This window comes from Athalia rosae, chromosome 1 (assembly GCF_917208135.1).
Source record: "Athalia rosae chromosome 1, iyAthRosa1.1, whole genome shotgun sequence".
Lineage (NCBI taxonomy): Eukaryota > Metazoa > Arthropoda > Insecta > Hymenoptera > Athaliidae > Athalia > Athalia rosae.
The window spans coordinates 7,367,889-7,388,625 of NC_064026.1; the positions used below are offsets into that span (position 1 = coordinate 7,367,889).

At 42.2% G+C, this 20,737-nt stretch overlaps 1 protein-coding gene across 3 annotated transcripts in view; it reads right to left on the reverse strand.

The window, feature by feature from the left end:
- Window positions 1–20,737, reverse strand: part of LOC105685933 (Down syndrome cell adhesion molecule-like protein Dscam2) — a 123,108-nt gene that overhangs the window by 95,665 nt on the left and 6,706 nt on the right. For all 3 annotated transcript variants that reach the window (XM_048653361.1, XM_048653364.1, XM_048653375.1), the window contains exon 2: window positions 19,125–19,232. The gene's annotated coding sequence lies outside the window, so the exon portion shown is untranslated. The remainder of the gene's footprint in view (window positions 1–19,124; window positions 19,233–20,737) is intronic.

Genomic DNA, 20,737 nt, shown 5'->3' on the forward strand with positions numbered 1-20,737 from the left:
TCGCTCACCGGGGGTGATTGTGACTCTGAATATGTTGACCCTGTGAAAGGTATACAGATACCTGTGTGTACCCACGCGTATATATAGGTATGTCTGTAGAGTGCAAAGGTGAAAGGTCGAAGGTGAATACTGTCACCTCGCTTGAGAACGATTTTCACGGATTTACGTGATTTCGCAAAGTACGAGAAATAACAAGTTTTCGTACATTTGAAAAAAAAAAAAATTTTTGACACCAGCTAATTCATACATAAAAGGTAACGTGATGAGTAATATCAAATCTAACGGGTTTTCAGTGTACATTACTAACCATCAGCCACTCTCATCGATCGTGCGACTTTTTATTAGAGCGACAAGATAAAATAAAAATGATAAAAAAAAGGACGAAATAAAAGCGGTCTGACGTACGTGCTTTTTCTAAATCCTCGTATTATTATTCAACGCTTAAAAGTTTTATGGCGGACAATTCCGATTTGCATTCCGGAGCTTAAATCACCAACGAATTTCCACCCTCTCCGAAATATATTTTTCGCATTTCGCTCTCGCCGATAGTATCGGATGTGGGAAATTCGGCTGCGGGTGATATAAGTAAACAGTCATACGCATGCATACGTGATGCAAGGATACCTATGTATATAATTTGTTTATCGATGATAACAGTTCACACGAAAGTAATATCACATCATCCTTACCATTTCAAACCCTAATTATTCTTGCAAAAAGGAATCTGAATCCGAAAGCCAAGTTGATCTATCTGTAAAAATGATCGAGTTATCGCCAATTTTTCACTTTTCGGAGCAGAAAAATTGAGATATCTCGCTGAGAAAAATTTGTAGGTTGACGAGAAAAACTCCCAACATCCGCGTGACACGTGATGATGTGAAATTGAAAGAAATTTACCGGACAAAACTTTGAACGACGAATGAAGTCAAATGTGGTGCGCGCGTGTGCAATACCAGTGTACGTTACAACTGTTTGAAATTCATTCGATTCAGCAAGTGTATTAAATAATACGTGGTTCTAATATATTGTATCAGTGCGAACAGCAGTTTAATTTTCGGATAATATATTCGCGAGTTTCCTCTAATCTCGCAAAACGAATTCATGTTAGTATAAATTATATATTCTATACAAGCCGTAGAATTTACCAAGTTCAGTAATAATGAAAAGTTTCTTCCACTCTAACATACGTCAGTAAATTCCGCATTTCTAGTTATGTATATTATATCAACCGTTGGTTAACTTGCTTTTCAGGCTCAATTCCAGGCTTAAATTTTGGGGCTCAATTTCGTTAAATTTATCGTATTTCCCTAACTCATAGAAACGGTGTATCGTTTCATTTTGCAGCACGTCCGACGTGCCGCCAAATTCAACCGATTGAATTTAATATTTAGAAAAATATTCAATGCCGTTACCACCGCAATTTGAACTTGTCTTATACAGCATGCCAATAAAAGTATACGATCATGCAGCTAGCTGATGTCCCGAGATCTTTACACGTCTCACGGAATTCTTCCGGGTAACAATATCATCGTAATCGTCGCAACTACACGGTCACTCGACTCCCAGACGAATTGGCCCCGGCTCATCGTCGGGGAGAGTTACTCGAATGGTTATACCTGCGAGTGGGTTATAAAAGTACTTTTTGCAAACACTAATGAAAAATTCCCACAGATCCTTGGGTAGAAGGGAGTCGGTGGAAAGAGGGGCGGCGGAGAGTGGGAGCGAGGAGGGAGTCGGAGTTAGACAATATCCTTTCTTCGCGTCGTGGATACGGCGGGGAAATCAAAAAAGTCGGAGAAAGAATGAAAAGAAAGGTAGGAACGACGGCCAACCGAGCGAGGGATGAAAGGGGGATGGGAAATAGAGAAGAAGTCCTCATTCGGGGTATATGGCTTAACAATTCGTCCGACGACTGTCTGTCTCTGAGGCTGGCTGCAGTCTCTCCTTTCAACGTACGAACGTACCTAGGCATCTTCGTAGGTATATACGTACGAGTTTAACGTAACGTACGTTTACGTCTATACGGGAGAGGAGCAGCTAGCCCGCGTTTCGAGAAAGCACCGCGAGCGCTCACCGCGGACACGCGGACAAACGGACGCCCCTTTACTTCTTTCTTTCCTCAAACATCCTTTTCGTATTTACTTAGAACGGTATTGAAAAGGGCATCTCAGCGGCGACGCCGACCGCACCCTTATATTCGCTAGCCATCGTCAGGGCTTTGCAGCTGAAAGCTCTCGACCTAGCTTAGGTTTAGCTTCTCCGCTATAGTTTAGCTATGATCAGCGAAATTTTCTCGCGGACTATCGCTTCGTTTTTTACGGACGGCGAAAATGAGGCGAAAAAAAAATGAACAGAGAAATTCATCGGCGCGGATGGATTATTACGGAATTCTAGACCTATTCTGATAGGAGTGTGTTTTTGCGGTGTAAAGATGTTCGAAAACTATAGGCGAAAATCGGTGTTCGCCTGTTCGGAGCTATAGCGAACATCGTCTGGTTTGAAGGTTCCGTGATATTTCCTCTCTAGACATTGTGTAGAACGCGAAGCAATTCCATTGACGCTTTGAGAAGTTTGCTAACCGAATTCCAGAAGGCGGACCACCATTTTCAATTGAACGATTTTCATTTGTCTCGTTTTACGGTTCTTCGGATCTCGAGAGTTTAATATTTCAAAGCTCTAGACTTTATTGTTCTTCGTGCGTTACTTCTCCTCCGTTGAATTTTCAATACCTACTTCAATTGTGATTGCAGATCATAGATTTTTACCAATTCTCTTCAACGAGCTACAAGCAAAAAATACATACAACCGATAGATTTTCAATTTTCACTGAAAATAAATTAACGTCGACAAACCCGTCGCGGGACGGAAAAATCCACGTCCAAGAAGATGACTTCTATATCGCGGTACGAGGGCTATATGTATACCTCACGCGTTACCTACTTGAGTTTCCTGACTGACGCGTATCGAATCGTTCCCCCCTTTTATCGGAGCGACGAGACGCCGAAGATCTTTTTCCTTTTCGTGTCAAATTATGCGATATATTTAATACTGCAGCCCCGTCATTCGATCCTCCGTAGTGAAAGAAACCGTAGAAGCCTTACACACGAGCCGTCCAAGGGTGCAGCAGGAGTGCAAGCGAAGCATTTAGCTAACGCTCGAATAGCGAAAGAGAAACCCTCAACAAAAAGTAAACAGCTCTTCTCCTCCGCCTGCATCTCCTACGCCGAGGCAACTTAAGACTCTTTTCTTCCGTCTTACCTTCTACCTTCTTCCTTCCTCGTAATACACAGTTCATCACGTCTCGCTGATACTCGCTCTTAATCTGCACGCTATGGTCCAATAACAGAGGATATCGCGAGCCACGGGAAATCGAATAAAACGAACACCGAAGACCCGTGTTCACTGGGGTATCATTCGCTCGTCGCATCTCCCCCCTTGATTATCGCCGCGGATAAAATTGCCCGGTTCAAAAGAGGGCTCGAAAATTTCATAGGCGACTGCTGATTTTTGTCCCGAAGAACTATTCAGGCCCATCTTTTGATGGGTGAACACAAATTGCGCCGCGCGCGTGCTTTGCGTTGTATGGGAATACGTATATGTATAGGTATGGCGAATGATCAAAGCGCACAAATTATTTCGTACAAATAATTTTCATCTGGATGTAGTACGTGTACCTATACCTGTACGATTGTGGTTAATATTTTTTCGGGCATGATGATGAATAATAACGCAGAACGTGTGCAGGTGCGTTGATACGTGGTCGTACCGTTCGTTTTTTGCTTTGCATGTGGTACGCGACGTCGCGACGTCGGTCGGCTGGGTGGGCGGTAGCTCTGCATCATCACCTAGCCCGAGCGTCGATGGAAAAATAAATAGAGAAGATCAAAGAATACGGGAGAGAGAGAGAGGGGAAATAAAGTGAAAACAAAAAGAAAAGGACGATGAAACAAAGTGAAAGAAAAGGACGCCGGAGGTGGAGCAACGGTAGACAGGAAGACAAGGGATGTAGAAGTCCGCCTTGCTCTACGGTACCTATACGTATGTACGTACAATACTCTCTCTGTTCCACGCTCGTGAATTCGTAGAAAGTGATTAATTGATCTTTCTTTCAACCCTCGCGAAGCTTCGTATATAACGTTTCATTTATACGGGGTTTCGATTATCAGATACTTCAACGATTATGACTATACCACGTGAAATGAACACGTGGAAACTCAATTAACGCGATAATCCTCGCTACGCGCGTAAGCTATCGATTTTCATTTTTCAAAAGCCGCAACATTTGAAGGTCAATTTTCATTCCCACATGGAGAACCCATATTTAACGTTACAGCCCGGAGGCTCGCTGGTCTCTTAGATATTTGCCAGAATCGGAAATGATGAGAGCTACGATCCGGTATTAACCGAAGGATCATTGATCCTGTAAAGAAATAGTTCAGGCGGTCGATTTCACGTATTTTCCTAAACTGCATAGTCTAGATACTCGTGTCCAATATTGGTCGAAGCGCGTGCGCCCCGTAGAATGTCTGCACTCGCGGAAAAGCTTTGCCGGGAACGACGGTGATTCCAAGTGTGAGGAATCCCCATGAGAAATTTCACACGTGGCTACTCAGCCCGGTATATTATATCGTATAGTGCGATACACCATACATACCGTGCGGATCTCGCTCGTATTCAGAGAAACCCCCGTATCTCCTCCCGTGCCGATGCAGATCCAGAAAAAGGGATGAAGTAAAAAAAAAAAAGAGGGCTCATCCGCATACATATTTCATGAAATTTCGTCTGAAGAAATCGACGAGAGCGTTGCCCACATTTTACATATCCTCCGAATAGTGTGCGTTCCACACTGATTATCGATTGATGACAACGTTTTCGTTCGAATGTATGTTACATTTTTTTCTCCTGCACGTATAAGATATTGATGAATATACCTCGAACCGGACTTGTGGGAAGTCCATCGTTCTTCATTTGTATAATTTCGATACTAAAACCGGGCGGTATCTCAACGTCAAAGGCTGATCCTCATCCGATCAGCGAAACAGAGCGCCGATCAATTTTCCCCCCGATGCCTTCGGGGGACGGTCACGGATCCAACGGGACCGACGCTCATCGCGAGGTATTTCCAAGATATCCTATCCCATCGGCTGACTATCGAACGAGGTTCTGATTGGTTAGAGTCTGCTGGAAAACCCTTTGAACTGAAAACGAAAGCTCAAGGCTGCAACCCCGATTACGAGTACACTCGTACACTCGTACACTCTCCTGAACGGTCCATTTTATCTCGCAGCCTTGAAAAAAAAAAATTGAAAGATGAAAAAAAATCGAACTGCCGTCCACGGTTCTAGCCGTTATGAAATAATTACACCGTTAGTAAAAATTGCAAGTAAAGATGAAAAGAACTTTTCCAATAATCCGCATGCAAGATAGTATTTTTTATTATAATTTTCGTAGAGGGCAAGAAGCCAAACGACTATAGTAGATAAAGATAATGAAAGAAGAAGAAGCGAAAAGAAAAAAAAATAAAAAAAAAAATAAAAAGAAAGGTACGAATTTTCCAGAGGGAGGCTACAACGTTCTTTTCATGTCAACTGATACATGGAAAACCGATACAGCCAACGATGACATTTTCCTCCCCAACCATTGAAACTGGTTTCGTGAAAAATGTTCTCTCTAATGAGCTTTTTCGGATACTCTCGTGTCATTTGGTTTCGGGTTGGCGGCGACTATACACACGCCCTTCTTTAGGTGCAGCAATTTTTGTAACCCTGGTGAACGATTAACTGATTGACAATTTATCGGTCAACGTACATCCCCGAGCAAAAGAACAATCCAAACAAGTCGGATCAAATATGTTGACGAAAGTAAAAAGGCTGAAAATAAAAATGGAAAAAAAATAAGATGAAATAACACTGAGCGTGTAATGCAAATTAGCGGGCAGAGGTGAGAGACCTAGTAACGCGATATACATATATATACCTACGTAAAATGTTTGCGATGGGCGTGCAATCCATAGATTTCTATACATGTGATCCTGAATATTTACGCGAGGTAAACAGCGCTGACATGAATTCATATCGTTGAGGAAGTTCATTACGAATTACCCCATAAATGAAACGAACCTGCTCGGTGATATTATATGTATATTATATTATCGAATTATTCGGATAATAATGTTATACATTTAGCGCACGTCATATCGACGCCGAAACGCGTGCATACCTTTATATATATAAATATATATATATCCACAATCTGGGTGGGAATATTATAGTTCATTTTATGCAACGATTGTGTGCACTGGACTTTACCTGCAGTAAACTGCTATATACGAAAAAAAGGCTTAGAAAAGAAAATGAACCGAGAAAGCTAATTTTTGAATTTAAATTGTGGATCAAATGCATATAACGCCTTTACTACACTTCCAACACTTGAATATATCCGATACCGACCGAAATTTCAGGTATACATACATATAAAATGAAGGCAGTCACGTAAGTACGTACACGTACTCGAAGCAATCGACGAAATTGGAGTTCCTAAGCTAATATTCGCGTTAAATTAGCTGGTATTCGTGTAAAATTAACCAAAATTTCCCTAATTTTTACCCTACCCTTTAATTTACTTTCCCGCTGTTTGCGAACGCGCTATTGGTCTTCTCTCCGCAAAACAATTATCAATGGAGCTATTTTTGTTTTCTCGTCATGGGCAGAAATAAATTTTCCTCGCCCCGAATTCCGAGGGTGAATAAATCCGAACTGACCGAACCCTATTCATTGCGATTCTTCCGCACGCTCCTTTTTGTCAACGGACGTGGAATGGGTTAATCGTAGGGGAGTAGGAAAAATGGAAAATAAATTTTTAAATAAAATTACGACGACACTCGCGCAGCTAACAATTACGTAACACCCGAATGCTCCTATGAATGAAGCCGATGGTAGCAGGCAAGCGGCAACTCTCCGGAGTTTCTGCTACGCCGCGATGGGGCTAGTCAACCGTACAACAAATTGTCTAGAGTAGTTTGAGCAATACGCCTTGTCGCTTCGCAGGAGGTTTCCGATTCAGTGAAACTTGCATCCGCACCGCGACTCGACTCTGCCCTTTTGGCGGGTGCGGTGTGCGCCGATATGTATATTTGACATTGAAATTATACACCATTGTCCCAACGTTATCTCCGACTCCTCATCGACATATTTCAGGAAAATAGAATTGAAATGAAACCAAAATCAAAAAAAAGAATGGATGATACGAAGTATGATATTAAAAAATCCTTTCTTCAACGTTAAGCTCGAACGCGTATAGGTAATTGGCAAACTGACTGACGCCACGTACACAACGTCCCAATTCCGAGGTAAGTTGCCCCTGCCCTTCCCCCTCCCCATCTACCCCCTTGTATCAGCTAGTCTCGAAATCTGTGCCGAACGGGTTTTCAAAGCTATATAGCGCCACCTTCTCGAGCCTTTGATACCCTAAAACGCTTGTACGGATTAAAAGTTAACGGTTTCGCTAAGTCCTCATCGTGCACAGGGAAGCCCTGGGACCTTTCGAATAGCTGCGACGGAAAATTCTTAAGCCCGGATTTCCCAAAAATCCTCCATTCTAGTCGATCAACTTATTCACGTACTTGTACGCATTCGGAGCGTAGCCGACGAATTGAAGTTATTTTTATAAATTGGCGATTCCGCATTTGTGAAAATCGTATTTCGAATCTATAGCGTTTTCTTCGCTGAAACGATCGAGTATTTCAACGGTGAATGACGTTTGGCTTCTCTCGACGCATGATTCACAGAGCCTATAAAATAAGGGATCTTTAGGGTGCGCAGAGTTTCAAACTGACGAGATATACGAGGCGGTTGAACGATATTTTTTAGTAAGGTTTTCAATCTCCATTTTGGTTCGATGGAAGTTCCCAGATCTGATGACATTCGCGACTCGATCCGGCAATTCATCGATATTACCAACAAATGTCTCACTTTCGATGAAAATCCCGCGTAAAATAATGATCCCAGAAGTTATCAAAGTTTGCGTTAGTACGACGATAAAACAAAGAAACGGAAAATAGGCGAATAACCATTCTTTCACTTTTAATTATACGCAACGTTTGTTGCGCCATTTATTTTTGTCAATTATTTGACCAACATTACGGTGAGGTTATAAGCTGCCGCTGACCGGAAAGCGCATGTTCCAATGCGATGGAACAATGTAAGCCCGGCTCATGTGTGTTATACGTCTGCACACGTTACGCGCTATATAACAATGACCGATCGTATATCTAGCTGCACGCGCGTAACCATGCTGAACGTAACTTGTACCACCCCCATCCCCCTTCCCCTAACCCTCAGCCCCCGAAACCGGGAGAATTCCCTCACCGTACCCAAAGTTCGTGTTCGTCGCCGGACAGCTTTACACCTATACGTGCAGAAGTTCACCTCTTACACGTGTGTACGTTGATAATATACATATACAATCGTACGGTGTATGCGAGCCTATGGGTACAGCTGCATATAGGTGCACAGCCTCATACTGCAGTCGCAAGCTCACTGCGTCCGAATACCACGTGTGTGGAGGTATGCCTAGATAGATACATGCTAGACGAAGCATGAAGGAGGTATACAGATAGTGACGTCATTACTCTAGGTACGCCAGTTATACAGTTGGGCTTTCACGCCATTCTGTATACGGATATTCGTACCCACGTATTAAACATAAACCCATACCTGGATGCGTACAGGTATGCGTACGTTTGCGGGGTAGTTCGGAAGGAAAAAAGGACGCATCCTGATACGGATGTGAAAGCCAAAAGCGTCAACGAATCGTTGAAATCGTACGGTGAAATATTTTTTTCATTGTGAAAACTCGAAGAATTTTCGTGCGAATTTTTCGTTCGATTTTTGCAAAAGTGAAAAAAAAAAGAAATATGCTGTTCGGATTTTGTTTATTCTGCTTCTGAATCCCGTTGCAACGTGAACATGTGGAACCAGCTGTATGACAGCGAGCGGTGTGCTTTTAAAATTTTTATTTAATTTGCAGAAATTTTTCTGAAAGCTCGGAATAAGTTTGCCGAAATCGTCTCTGGCAGAATTTCGGGCTGTTGAACGAAGAAGATAAAAGCGATATGGTTAGAGGTTTACGTAGGTTTCGCAAGTTCGTGATCTACGACACTGTACTTTGCTGTTGAGAAATAGTTTCCACTGCACCGAATCTTGCCGCACCTGATGCACCGGATCTGTACTGCAGCTCGTACGATCAAAAAGCAAATTATAGTTTGGCAGGTGCCACGTAGACGGTTTAATTTTGCAAACACCACGGTGTTGGTGTTCAGCTAAGTTTCTCATTAACTTTCAATAAGTTGCCATCGAATCGATAGAACGAATCTAAACTTCGACCATCCCGAGGTACGAAAATTAACTGTTTCTGAACCGCATGCCGTGCACGTTTTCAACGCCGTTTCAAACTGCGGAACGCGCTATTGGAGAAGAAAATAGATTAACGCGGCTATGAATAAAACATAATCTTATAATGGGTGAAAATTCGTAGTATGAGGTGTTGTGAAAAATACAAAAAAAAAGAAAAAAAGAAAAAATTATAGATGGACTATGCGCTGTGGTATAGGTATACGTATAAGCGCGGGCGCGTTTCCGGAGTACAAGGTGAAATTGCTCATTTGTATTTTCGGGTGAAGTGAAAGGATTGTTCTGTGCATGGAACGGAGTTGAGATGATTTTAACATTTCCATCAGGACGTTAAGTCCTTAAGCGGCTTACACCGTTACTCGCGCAGTTTCTGCACCATCGGAAGCAAACCGGCATCCTCGACGGATCAAATTATAGAAATATTATCATATTAAGCCCGCGTTACGCTTCTTCCGTAATTAACTTAGTAATCACGAAATCAGGAAATTAGAAACCGTGATTCATCGAATTTCGTGTCAAGATCTTGTCGCAAACACCTCCGACTGTTATAATAACTACGTCGCACGTTCAAAGACGTTCGAGAATTTCCACTCCAGATTGGAGTTGGATGACATCATTTTAAAACAAAAAAAAAGATTGAATCCCGATATATTTTTTTTCGTCGGAATAATCGCGATAAGATACACCTAATTCGCTAGCAATATCGGTTAAGTCAATCCACGATAATCCCCTGGGCTTAATCAACGCTCAAACCAATGCAAAATTATAACATACATCACCAACTGTACGTCAAGTGTATAAACCGTCCATACATGGATACGTCGTATAGGTAACGCCATCAGCAGCATTACCGATGGACTCGTAATTTACATGATTATCGAATGGATAATAATTAATTTTGGTCCACTTCACAGTCGCTGTGTACCCATTGCGCGAGTTATACCCCGGCATCACCTACGATAAATGAGATAGATTATTTACGGACGTGACGAATGAATAAATATCCTAACTATACCGATGCAAATACACCCAGAAGTAGGCTTCACAAACAGCTGTTCGATGAATTTACCATGCGACAAAACTTCCAAAAGCACTTGATGAATTTTACAGCAAAAAAAACAAACCATTTATGGGTGGTCGAGTTTTGCCCATTTTTATGCATGTTCAAATTTAATTTCATGTATCATGGGTTGAGGTAATGAAGGAAAAAAAGGGATAGAAGAAAAATTGTCGGCGAAAGACAGTGCGGTGTACGGATGTTATAAGAGGAGAAGAAACTGACAGATAATCCGCCCCGGGTCACGTGACACACCGGGTTCGTTATTCAATGGTAGAAAATGCGCAAGCTTCGGGGTAGATAACAGGGTGAACTTTTTTAATAATAACAAAAGTTTCCCTCGCAACGAAACCCATTTCCTATTCGAGTCTCGCGATGCAACCCTGGCGGCGGGCATGGGAGCTTTCGTCTTCAGCTTTTCTGGTAGAATTCGAGACTCCCTCTGCGAGAGCAAAAGCTCTTTCCGTCACCTCTCCTTGCTCCGCCAGCATTTTCTTATTTGCAATTAAATGCTATTTGCGATTTAAAGCTGTCCGGGGTAAGTTTGAAAATAGTTTCAAGGCGAATAACGAGCCGAGCTAGAGTGGAGGAGCGGATCGCCGTAAAACTGTCTCATTCGAACCCGAACCACCGAATCCGTATTATACTTATAAATGTATACGTGTGAACCTCGTATAACGCGGGGGAAAAAGTTGTTATCTCAAGAGATGTCTGCGATCCTCCATCTCGACGAGTCATTAATATTCGGCTCCGCGATACCAGAGCGGAGGATCGACTTAACGAGTGAATGAATTTGACGATCCGATTTTTAATAAATTCCCGCGAATCGATGCGCGCTGGTTAACCCTCACTTCGTTTCACCTCGTATTTCGAGTTTCGATTGGTCATCAACTTTTGGGAATCGGACGTATCCTGCAGCTCAGGGACGCGATTAAATCATAATCATGAATATACAGGGTGAATCCTTCAACTCTGTCAACCCGTCAGGGGTATGTTGGGGCTGCTCAGACAAGCATTTTGAGGTAACACACTTATGATCGGAAACTCCTCCTAACGGCTGTGGAGGGCTTTGAAGATTTTTTTTTTTAATTGATTTATTGATTTATTTATTTTTTCTGGTACCCAGGGGTTGCTCCTACTTTCGCTCGGATTCGAACGCAATGGTTTATTCTGCGCTAAAAAACGTACTTCTTAGTGTCTCATCGGTACAATGACAAGTCGAGTAATTATGAACCGCCTTACTTGGGTCGAGCTAACCAGATGTGCATTATGCGTACCGCGCCAATGATTCGAATTCACTCGATGCACAACGCTGGTATCGTGAACGGTTCCCAAACCGACCTTTTCCCCACAGGCAAGTTTTCACTGCAGTTAATCGTCACCTGAGGGAAACTGGGTACCATAAAGAAAAAATTAAAAACAAAAAAAAATTTAAAAAACAAAACTCCAAAGCCCTCCACAGCCGTTAGGAGGAGTTTGCGACCATAAGTGTGTTACCTCAAAATGCTTGTCTGAGCAGCCCCAACATACCTCTGACGGGTTGACAGAGTTGAAGGATTCACCCTGTATGTACATATTACGAGATTTTCATCTGTCCTGTATACCTATATTGCATGCCCAACTATCACGATTGTTAATGTTTTACCTATACAATCGGCTCACATTGGTAATTACTATTTGAACGCGCTATTCCTGCGAACCGTCCCGCGAACACCCTCGTTATAAGCATATTGAAAGTTTAATTGTGACTGACGAAGGGTTGGACAGATTTGTTTTAAGCTTGAACTTAAGTCATTCCAAAAGCAACCCCTATTACCCTCGATTTTAGCAGTAACACAGGACTGACGTCGATTCTAAATAATAAATCGACACCCGAACTTCGGGAACCAATAATCAGAGTTCCACATCTATTCGTAGAATTTCAAAGCTCCTCTTCTCCTCATCACAAGATTACCTTTATCGAAATATTTTGCGACATTTCATTCAAAACGATAAAAAAGGACTCGAATCGTCATTCTGGATGGTAAAACGAAATATAGGAGTCAATATTTGGCATCCGCACCCAGGGATTATTTTACCCTAACGCAATTGGATATCAAATTTCCAACGATATAAAATTCCCTTCGCACTAAATTCGTGTATTTTACCATCGCTGTGCAAATTTTCGGTAAAAAAAAAAACAATTAGAAACCCCACTTCCAGTCCATATAAAAAATCGATCCCGATCATTTCTCCGGTCACGCTCTGAGCCACTAAAACTCGCTATTCGAGCGCTATACATAAGCGGGTTGCAGACGTATATGAAAGAAGCACTGTCCGAATCACCTCGGGAATAGAGATGAGCGCGAAGATCAAGATCCAGATCTAAACGTGACGGAATAAAAAAGCAAAACCAAAAAACAGACAATAAGAATAAAAAAAAAAAATAAAAATAAAAAAAAAAGAGAGAGAGAAATTGCCAAGGTTCGGGCTACTCCGCGGTATTGGATCACGTTTTTCCACGATTGCCAGTGAGCTACTTTATACATCTCTTCTACAGCTGTAACAAATACGTTTTCGAACACATTTATCGACGAACATACGTCCGTACGTACGGTACGCGTACCGTGAATATAACCAGTTGGAAGACCGGACGCACGAACGAAGCTCAACGTCAGAGGGGGAAACGCTGCACCGGAAACTGTGAAAATCGCAATACTAAATTCCGGAGAAAAGGGGAGAAGATATAAATGGTAGCGAATAGTGGACTGCGTGCCAGCTGGTGATGATTCCCGTACCGCGTACCCGTGTAAACGAGCGCAGGCGGCAATGACTTCGATGAAAAAGAATCCCAAGAGTTATACTGCAGACCGGAAGTGAGGTCTTTGCGCGCGGTAGATGCCCGGCTATAACACGAGTGCTCAACAAACGTTGCAGCTAAAATGACCCCCCTTGAACTGCACGGAGTCGGGGTCTTTACGGCCCTCAGACACTCTATCCATAGAATCTATGTACCTATACCTACATATATCTATCGTATAACATAAATACACACCTGCAGAGTGCGCTCCTTTTTATGGAGCGTACTGCAGCCCGCAATAAAGAGCCATTGCTGAAGGAAAAGATGCGGCGACTCGTTTTTTTTCCTCCCTTCCGATATAATGCATCTGTATTATTATACGTAGCGGTGATTTTCTTATGAGAGACGAACGCGACTTTCGTGCTTAACGTATTTGACACCCTTTTTTCAATTCCTAAATGTGCTGTTTTTTTTTTTTTTTTTTTTTTTTCGCATAATTATTTCAGATTTTTAATTATTGAAGATTTGCGAGGACGAGTCATTCGGGGACACAATGTAGAGGGGAATAAGAAAAAAGGACGACGGTCCGCCTCCGTTCTTATTCACGTCTTTTCGCGTCGTTTCACATCTCACTTGGGAATTAAATCCGTATAAAAGTCCGAATATTTCAATGGTATATGAATTATCATTATTCACACTCGAATTTCTCAATTGAATTTAAGTTCTGTCCAGAGATAAAGCGCATCGTTTCACTCTGTAGCGTTGACAGTTGATTTAAATTTAATTAGAGTGTCTCAAAGCTCGGGGAAACGCTGCGAAGATTTCTTTTTTCGAAGACCGATCGATGCTCCACCGAAATTACCGTACACGACGCTTATCCTACCGGGGGAAAACTTCGACTGTGAAAAGGAGAGAGGAAACACCTAGGAGGAGAGGAAAAAAAACGTCTCTCACAGAAACACGTGGGATTAGATTTCTGTCCATTCCTTCGATTTATCCCAACTGCCAACCCTCCCCCCAAATGCTACACTGCACTCCCGTTTTATTTCCCCCAAGAGTTCGAATTCCTCCATCTTTTATTCTCCGCTTTTTTTTCCTACCGTATCTCCTTTACTACTGGAGAGGGCCGAGTCTTAGTTCAAGTGACCACTAAAAGTGTCTTCACTTAATACCATTTTTACTATTTGAAAAACTAGAAATTTCGCTCATACTCCTCTATTTCAACCGATCTTTATTCGTTCGCGGATTTCATTGCAGCGGTAGATTCTTTGCGAATAATATTTCCGAAAAAGAAGTTTACACTGGGTGATAAATCGATGTTCGAAAATCTGGATGTAACTTTTCCCTTTTTACCAAAAATGTTGTTTCACTCGAACACGCGCGTCAGAGCTAACATTGTGGAGACGGGGGGGAAAAAAAAAAAAAAAGAATTATCCTTCGCAGGATTAACTCGGCCGTTGTACGTTGCGCGTATACCTATATCGGCCGGACGTAAGGACCCTCAACAGAGCGAAACAATAGCTATCGGTTGATTCGTCGCCTCTCCGTTTCTTCCCTTTTTTGCTTTGTACCATCTCCGTCTCCCTGGCTGACTGCCGGAGTCGCTCGTTCCTACTTTTTTTGTCGTTTTTTTTTTTTTTTCCACTCTTTTTCCCTCCCTCGTTTCACCCCCGCAGTTTCACTCTCACTGGAAAGCGCTGATTAGGACTTATCAGCGAGCTTAGATGGGCGTGCGATGAAAAGATTTGTCCAAAACTTTCACGGGTTCCGAACACAAAGCTCGAGGCGGCCGAGGTAACCACCGCGTGTTCTCAGTATTGCTCGGTATAAGTATTAGCCGAACGGTGATTGTCGTTTCTTCTCCCTTCGATTCCTTCTCTTCCACCATTATCTTTATTATCGTCATTTTATTCTTCCTCTTGCCGTATAACAAATAAATATGCGCTGATTCGTTATACACGTTACGTATATGTATAGATTATTATTATTTTCTTTTTATTTCTTTCCTCAAGTGCCGTTACAACGACGGTATATAAAATTGATTGCGGTGTATCTTTCGGACGCAACCAGCCGAGATCAATTATAATTAATAATTTTTCATTTGACTCGCGATTATTATCATCGTTATCATTGTACCCCAATCTCGGTAAATCGATGAATTATTTTGGACGATAATGTTGGATATCAGCACCCCACAAAAATATCGTACAATAGTTGCGATTTTTCATTGGTGAGTCGTCAGTTATCGTTGTTACCTGTTTTTTGAAATTCCCAATTTCAGGGATGCTTCAAACTTGCGAGCTCGAGTTCCGAGAGCCAGAGATTTTGTACCTATTATTCCGGACTTGTAGCCTGTTGCGATCTTGAGAAATTCGCAGAAGGTAAATTCACCTTGTATAGGTAAAGTGCATTGCCTATCGCGTCTCGCGAGCTTTGATCGTAAGCCCTTGTACAGGTTGATCTTCAATCAGTTCTATTGGTTGGATCGTCCTAACGTAGCTCAGGGGTGAAATCTTGTTTTTCGATATTTTTTCAACGAAAGTTGGAAAGATTCGATAATATTCGTTCACGTGGCTGCGGTAGAGATGGGAATGTCGGGCGCGGCTACGCGTTACATACATACGTGCGTACCGCCGAGTGGAGAAAATGATCTAATTACTGAAATCAACTTTGCAATTTTCCCGGAGGCGACGACTTTAACGGAAGTGTAACTAGGAGGAAACCGAAAGAACTTTCGGGGTACGGGGAGTCGGTTGTGGTGCAAGAAAAACCAAAGTGAATGAGCGAGAGAATATCGAGTTAAAATACAGACGGACAAAAGGAGGAACGAAACGGAAGAAGGGGCGGGGGGGAGGGGGGGGAGGGACCCCGCGGTACAAGTTAATATTGGAACGCGGCAGGTAACCCGCGGTAACAGAATTACCACAAACTTAAACAAGGTTTCGCGGCAGCGGATTTACGCTCTCGCGAAATATGCCTCTAGGCGCGATACGAAACGATCGATATAGTCCACTAATCATTAATCAATTTTCCGTGTAATTTGATTGACCGTTCTTGCGGCCCACCACGAGCTCTCTAGTTTTACGCTTTTCGCTGCATATATACACATATACCTATATCGGAATGATCCACGTCCCTCGCCAGAAAATTTTTTCTTCGATCCATTTTATTTTTTCCGTTTGCATGAACTCTTGACGGTGGAGTTTCCTTCTAGCCTTTTTCCTTTTTTCACGTACCTCAGCGTATTCAGTTTGTTTCGTTATTCTTACGAATGTATGTAATCTCGGTCGTTCGTATGCACTGACGCAGTGGATGGCTAACGGCATATTCCGTGAAAAAAAATACCGAAATAATCAAAAAATAGTAACAAAATTGAATCAGAATTTTGGCACTCGTCGGATCGAAAACGGACCTGTTGTGTTAATGGGGAGTATACAGAGTATTATATAATTCCATACGAGTATATCGTATAGGTGGGCGGAGTCCTCATCAAATGGTGAACAGCTATTACCGTGTCTCTGTTCTTCTGTATATTTGGGCAATAAAAAGCCATCCAACAGGTGGGACCATTATGGAAAGTTGTACCGCTGGTGGTGCAACGCGTTATTCGTAATTCGCTCTTGACGACGATTATTATATACCGTTCGTTCGGAATTAAATAAATCATGCGATTAATTCACGTTATACGAATGGGCGGGCGAGTCGAACTCCTCTTTCCACAGCCGAGGGAAAAAGCTCGATTACAACTACCCCGAAAAATGAAATAGACACCTCGTGTATATATTACCGCGTCTACATATACATACAGGCGTATACGCGGAAAGTTTAGATTATAATCAGGAGCTCCCACGTCATGCGTTGTCTCAGAATATCAGTATCCATATGTATGTCGCCGCGGTGTATTATAGATATGTAAAGTATACGCCTATTCATGTATAATAACCACGTCGGATACGCGTTCGGAGGTAGGGCAGCACGTATCAACAACCTATAGAGTGTAAAGGTATAGAGGTATATTCGTACGCCCTTCTATTTTGTATTATGCAATGGAGCTCCGAGTGGTTCTCCGCTCTCTCACGCGCGCGGGAGAGCAGAGAGGAGAACGGGTACGTTGATGACGTATGCATATAGATACGCGTGTATCCCATACGTATAGCAAGCACAGGTATATACACGTGTATATATATATATATATATGAGAGGCAGGTGAATGTTATACGTGAGAGTGCCAAAGAGCGGAATGACGCTGTTGCTACTGTACTCGGATATATATGAATGTATATGGCCACATGTATGTAGCGTATACATATGTGTATTTCATGGTATACACATATGTACATATTATATAAGCGCGGGGGTAAAGAGAGAAATGTATTTGAACAGACATACGACGCTTATGTTTGTCTTCCCTTTGTATTATTTTACAATAGACGCTAGCTCTGCTGTGCTACTGCGAGGCTTAGAGCTTAGAGTGCCGAGATTTTTCCAAATATTTCAAAAGCAGCTGTAAACGTGTAACCTGGAGAGGTCGGACGGATAAAATTACCGAGGGGATGATTACGCCTTTCAAATTCACGGTTTCGCTAGAATCCCCGGATTTTATACACGTCCCAATAAATTCTGCCTTTCTATTTATCTACCATTCATTGCGTTGTACCGTCTTTGTTGATTACTAGAAATAATAGAAACTGATTCTCTCGATGATTCGATTATTTCTTCTATGAATTTTTCAATTCTTCAGATTCTCCTTTTTCACGTGTATTGGAGATGGTTGTGCTCGTCATCGACCGACTTCGGGGTTATCTCGTACAGACGGACTCCTGCATACTTTATACGCTCTCTTATAAAATAATTATAAGAGATATTTCGGTCCCTCGAACGATGTATAACTCACGGCTGCAATTTCCTTTTTTTTTTGTCGATCTCCTACCCGGCGGAAGTAAAAAACGAGCGAAATGCATCGGGAAACGATGAGAGCAGAAGCTGCAGCCCGCGGAACAGCTTGCAAAGTTGCAACGTTTGCCAATTTGAGGGAACACTTTTCATAGAAAATGCAGATGGATTCTATGTATAGTCCGGTGAAATAATATCGAGGAATACGTTTCCGCGGTGCAATTGTCTTGTAGCTACATTATGAAAATTTTACGATCGATGTGCGGTAATATACTTGCACACCGTCGAAGTTCGAAGTAACCACGCTACATCCCCACAAAATTGACAAACAAAGCAAAGAGGAAACTTCAGTTTCGAGCTGACGTGAGAGCTGTACCGTTTATTAAAATTAACAGACTTATTTGATACGGACAGTCCTTGTGAATATTTTCAGCATTTAATGTCGATATATTTTTTAATTTCATTCGCTGCCTTGGCATGTGAGCTTCGTGTCCCGCGGTAAATTTGCTGCTTAAATATTTACACCGTCAAACCGCCCTACTCACCTGCCTACAGCTTATATAGCTCGTCTTCCCGCGCCCGTCCAACCCCTCAAAGTACTTCACAGGGAAATTAGATTTTCCAAGGGAAACGTTGCCGGTTTGCCTAGCTGTATAAAAAAAAAAAAAAAAAGCCATGGCGGGAAAAAAACCAAATAGAATCTGGCAAAAAAAATTTGATTCCCCGTCCGAGTTCACCGTTGGTAATATCAAACTAAAAATGAATAAAACGAAGAACGTTCAAAAAGTAAAGTTTATTCAAAACCGAGTCTGGCAGACGATCAGCGGTCGAATGAGATCGGTCGACGGATCATTATCGATTTTGATTAACGGTGATCAATTTTTTCGAATTATTTTCCGTCGGAAAATCAGTGATGGTTGTACAGCCTCCAAAAAAAAATCTGACGGTAGCTGGTAATCGGTGTAACGATGGAAAGCGAACTTACCTCATGACAATATCACTAGTTGAGAGAAGTCGTGCTCCTTGAGGTAAACCACAAACTCGATAATATCCGCGCGGAAGTATAAGCTCCGAAAATTTCTACGATGAAAGTCTGTAAAAAGGAGAAAAAAAAATAAGTAAGGATGAATTGAATTACGGATCATATTCTCAGTTATAGAAATATGCAGATTTCAATTTTCAAACTTTTTTCCGTACAAAAGAATAAAAAAATCCACGTTTATATAAGAATTCTCACTAATCGAATCAGGTAATCCCATCCAATATTAGCAAGGTTCGCAGTCGTGGCTCGCATTATGTCTCATCAGATTCGTATTAGATAGCGAATTTATTTAAAAAACTAAATTCCACCTCATTTTTCCTTCCTCTTTTTCATACGGTTTGTTTTAACAGGGATACTCTATCCGCGGATTTAGAATTGACCCCTGCGTGTACGAAACTACTCGTCCACGCAGGACGAACGACGTGCGTACGAGGGGTTCGGTAACACCTACACAATCTCCTGTGAAATAATATTTCAACGAGCTTATCAATGTAATGTAGTGTACGGCCCATAACGCAATATCATCGATACGATAATAAGCGGTATTGATGAGAAGGTTGCCTAGATACCTGGGTCCGATCACCGCCACAATCTCATTATACCGTTTCAAAGTAAATCACTGTGGGCACAATCCGAAACCGGAGAACACGATCGTGGTCGAATAAAAGCGTTACAACGTACAGACATTCCATGGAGAAATGAAACATCGCTCGATCGAATCACCCGTTCTCGGCGGTGCGGAAAATTTCTCACAATTTTCCATTCTTTTCCGCCCAGTATAAGGATCGACGTGAAGAAATCCCCTGATCCGATGTCTTCGTCGTGAGATTCGAATGAAAAAAACCACGCGAAATACAACAAAACATCGATTTCTTTCAGTGTAATAATATTTGTGATAGAAAACGAGATAATTTACTTGAAAATTGGGTCGGAAAAAAAAACCTTCAAAATACAAAAAGGCGGTGGACAGGTTAACCGGTCGAATATCTAGGGGCGTCCAAAAAGCCAAGGCTAAATCTTTTATATTCGTGGAAAGAGATCAGTCACATTGGTTAACGCGTGGTTAACGCTGGCCGATATTTAGTTCACAGGACGTTGAGCTTGGCCGGGGTGGGTTTCGACCCTATACACGTAGCGGCAACGCGAATGTGGCAGCGAAACGCGGGCCACATGTATAGCTGGTATAAAAGGGACCCACACCTGTAAACTGACGCCTATAAAAGGGCAGCAGCGGGAGCAGTGGCGGCAACTCTCTATATATAGACATATGGGTAGCCCCGTTGGGTAGAAATCCACAATTTAGGGAGGAAAAACTCCTTCCAGCATCCCAACCCCCCCCCCCCCCCCCCCCCGCCCTGAACATTCGCATTCCTACACAACCTCCCCTCTATAGTTATTGCCCAACGGTTCGCTTTTACGCCCAAATACTTCGAATTAGTAAATCAGAGAGAGGATATGGAGGGGCCGGAACCTTTAGCTGGAACTCCGCGTTTTCTCTCGGCGATTTTTGCAACCTTGGCATATCCTACAAAGGACCGGTGATTTCTTTTACCTCC